We start from the raw sequence: 7,719 nt of genomic DNA, 5'->3' as shown, positions 1-7,719 counted from the left end.
CTCTTTTTGACCTCGCTAAAATAGAAACATTAGGAACAACCCCTCATGACAAATACAAAACTAGTGAGATGAACTGAACTCCACACAATGATGGCTGCAAAACAGCTCGGCTCCGCCACCCACCCCGCCCAAAATAACGATAAAGAACGGCTGCCATGATTGGTTGCGGAATGACCACGACGGAGCTACGAAATGGTGCTGCTCTCATGCTAACCCCAGCTTCAGTCTGAAACATCCAGAAACACTGTAGACTACCAATTCGATCAGTTCCGGTAGCGCCCCAATGTAACCCGGTAGAGAAGAACTAGCCCTCCCCTCTTTGACTGATGGTTCTTGTTGCCTGTCCCTTCTGTTGTCATTTAACAGAACTATTTAGCCTGCTGAAAGGGGTTGTGTTCCGACCGCTGGTTGGTGGAGACATTTTGACTATATTCTGTACCTGCGTTGTCGCGTAATGCGTCATATGACGCGCCGCGTTAGCGCATCCGGAAGTCATCCGGGGCGCGCAGCGCGTAACGTAAGCATAACAAGTCATGTGACTTGTTAATAAAACTTTTCATTGGTTCATTTTACTTTTCTTATTGTAATGATGAAAGGCTTGGTCATATGACCTAAAAATTACGCTTTTCATTACTTCCGAACATTATTTTTTCTTAAATATATGTTATAATGTTCCAGGCTAATGTACTTTCCTGGAAATTTTACAACTGTCCTGCAAGTAAAATATATTCTTTTTTCGAGAAAAAGAGCGTTTCTTCGTCCCATGACGGAGCCGTTGAGCAAAAGAGGGTCGACCTGCTGTCTTAGTCGCCGATACGCCTGAATATGAGATTCTTATCGATCACTTTATGTTGCAGGAATAGAAAACACAACAGCCCTTGACCATTTATCTTTACTGCGTTCCTTCGTATTATACCTTTTACCCTTCATGTAATTGGTCTGCTTTATTTCACTTGCCTTTTAATGATTCTAAAACAGTGACTATTATTAAAAACTTTACCAATGTATATACTACTACCATGTTTTCTTTTAAAAACCTTTATTGTGAAAATTTCATTATACAAATACGAGCCTATAACCACGTGGGCCGGCCACGGAGCAAACTGTAATCGTATATGATGAATAGACATTTACACTGTAGAGGAACGTAACGGGCGGGCCATTAGGTTGCAAGAACTAAGGTGTCTAACAGTTACGGAATCGGTGGACGTACATTTTATAATTAAAATACGACAGGGCCAGTTACAATAAAATTATCTAGATATACATTTGCGGGCAAGTACCATGGGTGACGTTAATTCGAACTTTCAACAGTACAGTAATCAATAACACATCAGAACTTAATATCAATAGGGATGTCGAAATATTCAATCAATTCTCGTCCCCGCCCGCCATGTGCTTCAAAACTGCATACGTATCTCGTGATTTCAAGGTTCTGCAACCAGTACACAACAAGGAGTTACGAGTCCCATTTATTCTGGCGCCATTTTGGGCGAGGACGGGCAGGTCCAGGATATAGTCAAAATGTCTCTACCAACCATCGACTATGATGATGTTCATATGCTGTATTTATTAGAGTAACACTCATCTGTCCACATGAAATTAATTTGCCACAATCTAAACATGTCATTTTAATCTTTCCAAAGTTCTTCTAAATATTTGGGACCGTTTCCCTTGCCTCTGAAGCTCTCAGTGCCACTTCTTTGATGAATGTACTAGCAGGTCAGGGGTTCTCCTCCAAATCTCTCTTTTATGCAGCACTATAATTAATTGGTGCCACCTCTCCATATGACGATGCATGGTATAGTTACCACAACTATATTTTTTTTCGGTTCCTCTGGAGAGTTCATCGTGGCAGATGAAGCGTGTAACGTACCGGGCATTTACCTTTTTTTGCATGTACAGGAAAGGAAAAAAAAATCGAGCGTCCGAGTTCTAAGGTGTCCCAGGGCCATTTTAGTGGACCAGGCCCAAATCCAAAGAACAGGCCGCCATTTTGAGAGTCCTGTTGCAGCCGCCTGTCGCTGTAGCATCAAGAGCAGCCGAAACTCAGCTGAATGGCAACTGAAACGGTAAAGGGGCGCCCCACTACAGCAGACGAGCCAGGCCCAAATCCAAAGAACAGCTATCTCACAGGCTAATGGGGCGACCCACGCCGAGTTTCAGCATTGTAGGATGACCACACAAGTACAGCAACTTGCTAGACATCACCTCGGTGCCATCCGGATCTCGGCGCCCCACTGCAGATGAAGTGCCTCTCAACTATGAAACCACCACGGTGACATCCGGATCTTGGCGCGTTGTGCTGCCTTCGGCCTATTCGCACATCGGTCCGCTACTGACGCCATCTCACAGGCTAATGGGGCAACCCACGCCGAGTTTCAGCATTGTAGGATGACCACACCAGTACAGCAACTTGCTAGACATCACCTCGGTGCCATCCGGATCTCGGCGCCCCACTGCAGATGAAGTGCCTCTCAACTATGAAACCACCACGGTGACATCCGGATCTTGGCGCGTTGTGCTGCCTTCGGCCTATTCGCACATCGGTCCGCTACTGACGCCATCTCACAGGCTAATGGGGCGACCCACGCCGAGTTTCAGCATTGTAGGATGACCACACCAGTACAGCAACTTGCTAGACATCACCTCGGTGCCATCCGGATCTCGGCGCCCCACTGCAGATGAAGTGCCTCTCAACTATGAAACCACCACGGTGACATCCGGATCTTGGCGCGTTGTGCTGCCTTCGGCCTATTCGCACATCGGTCCGCTACTGACGCCATCTCACAGGCTAATGGGGTGACCCACGCCGAGTTTCAGCATTGTAGGATGACCACACCAACTTGCTAGACATCACCTCAGTGCCATCCGAATCTTGGCATCTCAACGCCTAGTGGTATCTTCCATACAAAAAATATTGTTACGCTGCCTTTGGCCCCATTCGCACATCAGTCCGCAACTTAGACATCACCTCGGTGCCATCCGGATCTTGGCATCTCAGCGCCTTGTGGTGTCAGTCAGAAAATATTGTTGTGCTGCCTTCGGCCTATTCGCACATCGGTCCGCTACTGACGCCATCTCACAGGCCAACGGGGCGCCCCACGCCGACTTTCAGCATTGTAGGATGGCCACACCAGTGCGGCAACTTGCTACACACCACCTCGGTGCCATCCGGATCTTGGCATCTCAGCGCCTTGTGGTGTCTTCTACACCGGAAATATAGTAGAAAATATTGTTGCGCTGCCTTTGGCCCCATTCACACATCAGTCCGCTACTGACACCATCTCACAGGCCAACGGGGCGCCCCACGCCGACTTTCAACATTGTAGGATGGCCACAGAAGTGCGACAACTTACTAGACACCACCTCGGTGCCATCCGGATCTTGGCGCGTTGTGCTGCCTTCGGCCTATTCGCACATCGGTCCGCTACTGACGCAAACTCACAGGCCAACGGGGCGCCCCACGCCGACTTTCAGCATTGTAGGATGGCCACACCAGTGCGGCAACTTCCTACACACCACCTCGGTGCCATCCGGATCTTGGCGCGTAGTGAAGCTGCAGCAGCTGCAAATAAGCTTCAGACAGTGTTACAACCGCTGCTCAGAACTCTCAACTATGACACCACCTCGGTGCCATCCGGATCTTGGCGCGTTGTATTGCCTTCGGCCTATTCGCACATCGGTCCGCTACTGACGCCGCCTCACGTGCCAACGTATTTTCTCCGCATTTTATACCCTATGCCGCATAACAGGTCATGTGACTTGTTTATAAAACTTTTCATTGGTTCATTTTACTTTTGGTTTCCTAATGATGGAAGGCTTGATCATATGACCTAAAAACAACACTTTTCATTGGATGAAAACTTTTTTTTTCCCCCAAACGATGAAAGCCCCACCTTGTTTCTGGATGTTTCAGACTGAAGCTGGCGTCAGCATGAAAGCACCACCATCTCGTAGCTCAGTCGTGGTCATTCCGCGAGCAATCATGGCAGCCGCTCCCCACCAGAAGCCTGCAGGAGTCGGAGCCCCCAAAACTTTTGATGAATTCTCAAGGCGGAGGGGACGCTTTCGAGAATGGGGTCCAAGACCTAGCAGACAAGCGTCCGATTTCCAAGGTGTCCCAGGGCCATTTCAGTGGACCAGGCCCAAAAAGGAAACAGCCTGCCGCCATTTTGAGAGTCCTGTGACAGCCGCCTATCGCTGCACCGCAAGAGTGGGCGCAACTCAGCTGAATGGCGGATTTTGACACAGTGGACCAAAAGCGGACGGAATGGCAACTGAAACGGTAAAGGGGCGCCCCACTAAAACAGATGAGACTCCACCTGGAGAGGCCCGTTCACGCCGCCTCCCCCGGGGCGCTCCACGCCGTTATTCGGAGCAGCATTGTAGGATACCAAAACCAGTGCGGCAACTTACTGGACATCACCTTGGTGCCATCGTTCTGCTGCCTTGGAACTATTCGCACAACAGTTTGCTACTGATGACCCACCCCCCGCGACGCCCCACGCCGTTATTTGCTGGGTGGCAACTTACTAGACATCACTTTCGTGTCATCTAGATTTCGGCGCGTTCTGCTGCCTTGGAACTATTCGCACAACAGTTTGCTACTGATCACCCACCCCCCGCGACGCCCCACGCCGGAAATCTGGACGTTGTGCTGCGTTGGGACTATTCGCACAGCCGACCGCTACTTCGTTGTTTTTCTCTAAAAATGTTTATATGTTATTACTATTTTTGTTTTCTTGTATATATTTATAAATTATTAAAGTTTTATAATCTTACTACTTTGTCGGAGTGCTATATATTTTTAATGTGACACATAATTGTAAAAACTTTGATGTACAAAGAGTCATCCCTGGAATCTTCCGCTTCACGCTCGGTCCCCTCCCCAATCACAATACAGGATGGTTTTCAGATAATAGCAACGCTTCTGCTGTGACGGATCTCATCGAGTGTGGGCCTTGATCTACTATAACTCCTTTGAAGACGGGTGATTCTTTACAGCTGTGGCCATAAACTACATCTTCAGGGCTAGCTGATAGCCTAGGACCGGCCTGGACAATCGGACACAGAGGAAAAGGAGTGTCAGAGGGTGCGGTAGTGAATAGGGCGAAAGGGAGGTGTCGGGCGGGCACAGGGTGTGATTCTCAGGGAAGAACAGCGCAGATGGGGGGAGGTTTATTACCCATGCATAAAACAGAGAGCGGGGGTGACCACTGCCTGGGGGAGATGCTTGCGAGGGTGGGGAGCCATGCTAAGGATCGACAGCGTGCACAGAGTGGATCTGGTCAAGGCATCTAAAATGGCTGCCGTGCACGACAAAAGTGTGGCATTTGAAAAAAGACAAGATGGCGCACACAATGTTTTTCAACAATTCCTGATTTCCTTCGAATCGAACGTTAACAGACGTTGGGGCATATTACCAAAGTTAAGCGATATTTATCCCTAACGATGCATTGCAAAGATTTTTTTACCGTCAGAAATTATCGCAGATAAACCTTGCTATTATCAAGGTTTATCGCAAATACGATAAAAAACGAGCGCAATGCATTAATATCGCTGAAAACTCCGCGATATTCATGCATTACCGAGCTAATGCTCTTAGCCATGTTATCCACCTCCCATTGGATAACATGGCTAAGAACTGCTCAGGGCAGCTGTTACTTTTTGGAGATATTCGCGCTTATCTCGAATATTTCCAAAAGTTGATAATAGGAGATAGCGATGTTAGCGACTGTTTCCAGTCGCTAACATCTTGGCATGCCCACTTTGCATGTCATTAGTGATAAATATCACTCACATGCAAAGTGGGACCCAAGATGGTCGCTATCTCCTACTAGCCGTCGCTAACTGGTGTTAGCAACAGCTAGGTAATACACATATAATTTTATCTCCGCGAAGCGGAGCGCTGTTACAGATATATATCTTGTTTTTGAACGTTAATTTCTCAAAATGCACTGAAGCACATATATTGAGACATAGCAAAGGCACATCGGGCTACCAGTCCCTAATATTTTACCAAGTTTCGTGCAAATCCATTCAGCCGTTCGATTATTATTATTATTTTTTTTTTTTGCCCCGCGGGGCCCTTTTAAAACCTCCACATCAAACCTAGGGGGTCAGCGAGGATCTACTATGCCCCCTTATGGTCATCAGCCGTTCGATTATTATTATTATTTTTTTTTTTTGCCCCGCGGGGCCCTTTTAAAACCTCCACATCAAACCTAGGGGGTCAGCGAGGATCTACTATGCCCCCTTATGGTCATTTGCCCCTTCGCTTTGGCCTCCTCTTGTCTCTCGATCCTACCGAGAGACAAGATGGCGGCCGCTACGTACTGTTTGGAATGTTTACAGACACCGGAGAGCCAATCAGCTTCGCTTCGCAAAGCTCCGTAACGCGAAAAGTACGCGAAGCGGTGCGCTGTTACAGATATATATCTTTTTTTGAACGTTAATTTCTCAAAATCCACTGAAGCACATATATTGAGACCTAGCAAAGGCACATCGGGCTACCAGTCCCTACAATTTTGCCAAGTTTCGTGCAAATCCATTCAGCCGTTCGATTATTATTATTATTATTTTTTTTTGCCCCGCGGGGCCCTTTTAAAACCTCCACATCAAACCTAGGGGGTCAGCGAGGATCTACTATGCCCCCTTATAGTTATTTCCCCCTTTGTTTTGACCTCCTCTTGTCTCTCGATCCTACCGAGAGACAAGATGGCGGCCGCTACGGACTGTTTGGAATGTTGACAGACGCCGGAGAACCAATCAGCTTCGCTTCACAAAGCTCCGTTGCGCGAAAAGTCCGCGAACCAGAGCGCTAACCGGTCCGCTGTTACAGATATATATCTTTTTTTAAACGTTAATTTCTCAAAATCCACTGGAGCACATATATTGAGACCTACAAAAGGCACATCGGGCTACCAGTCCCTACAATTTTGCCAAGTTTCGTGCAAATCCATTCAGCCGTTCGGGCTAAAAGTGAGGCCAACCGCCCTATGGAAAACTCAATGTTAAAAACACGTTTTGGGACCCCCCTTTTTTCTCGGCCCCCACTGGACGAACCCCCCCCAAATTTTCAAGGGCTGCTCAGAAACAAAATGTGCCATTTTCCTGAAAATTTCAGCCGATTCCGTCCACAAACGCCAAAGTTATTAGACATAGAATTTTCAAAAAACCCATAGAGAAAAAATCCTAACTATATATACCTACTGGCGACCGCCAGTAGGTAATATATATATATATATATATATATATCCTACTGGCAGCTGCCCGTAGGTAGCTATAGATGACAAATCGTGCTGAAATTCTCCCAAAAAAAGGTCTATCCAGGTCCGCTCCTATCCAGAAAGTTTGGTTGTGATTCGTCAAGCAGGGGCAGAGACAAAAGTGGGGTCCCAAAAAGTGTTTTTCGTGTTATTTTTCATAGGAAATTTTAGCCAAGGCTGCAGCCCGAACTGCTAAACGGAATTACACCAAATTTGGCAAAAAGGTAGTGCTTGGTTCAGAAAGCAAACTTTTTTGTGAATGGTGTAAATCCGTTAAGTAGTTTGTGGTAAATAAATAAATAATACCCTATTTTTGAATGTATAAATGAATAACAGATAGCTCAATAAATAAGAGTCAAGATTCGAGGTAGTAGGAGTTTCTTGCAGGTTTAATACAGCATAAGGACGGGAACAGGACAACCTGCACAGGAATAGAATGACAGGGTTG

Source organism: Lissotriton helveticus, chromosome 4_1 (genome assembly GCF_964261635.1).
Source record: "Lissotriton helveticus chromosome 4_1, aLisHel1.1, whole genome shotgun sequence".
In the NCBI taxonomy this organism is placed as follows: domain Eukaryota; kingdom Metazoa; phylum Chordata; class Amphibia; order Caudata; family Salamandridae; genus Lissotriton; species Lissotriton helveticus.
The sequence above is the reverse complement of the archived record's forward strand: the minus strand, read 5'-3'. Positions refer to the sequence as shown.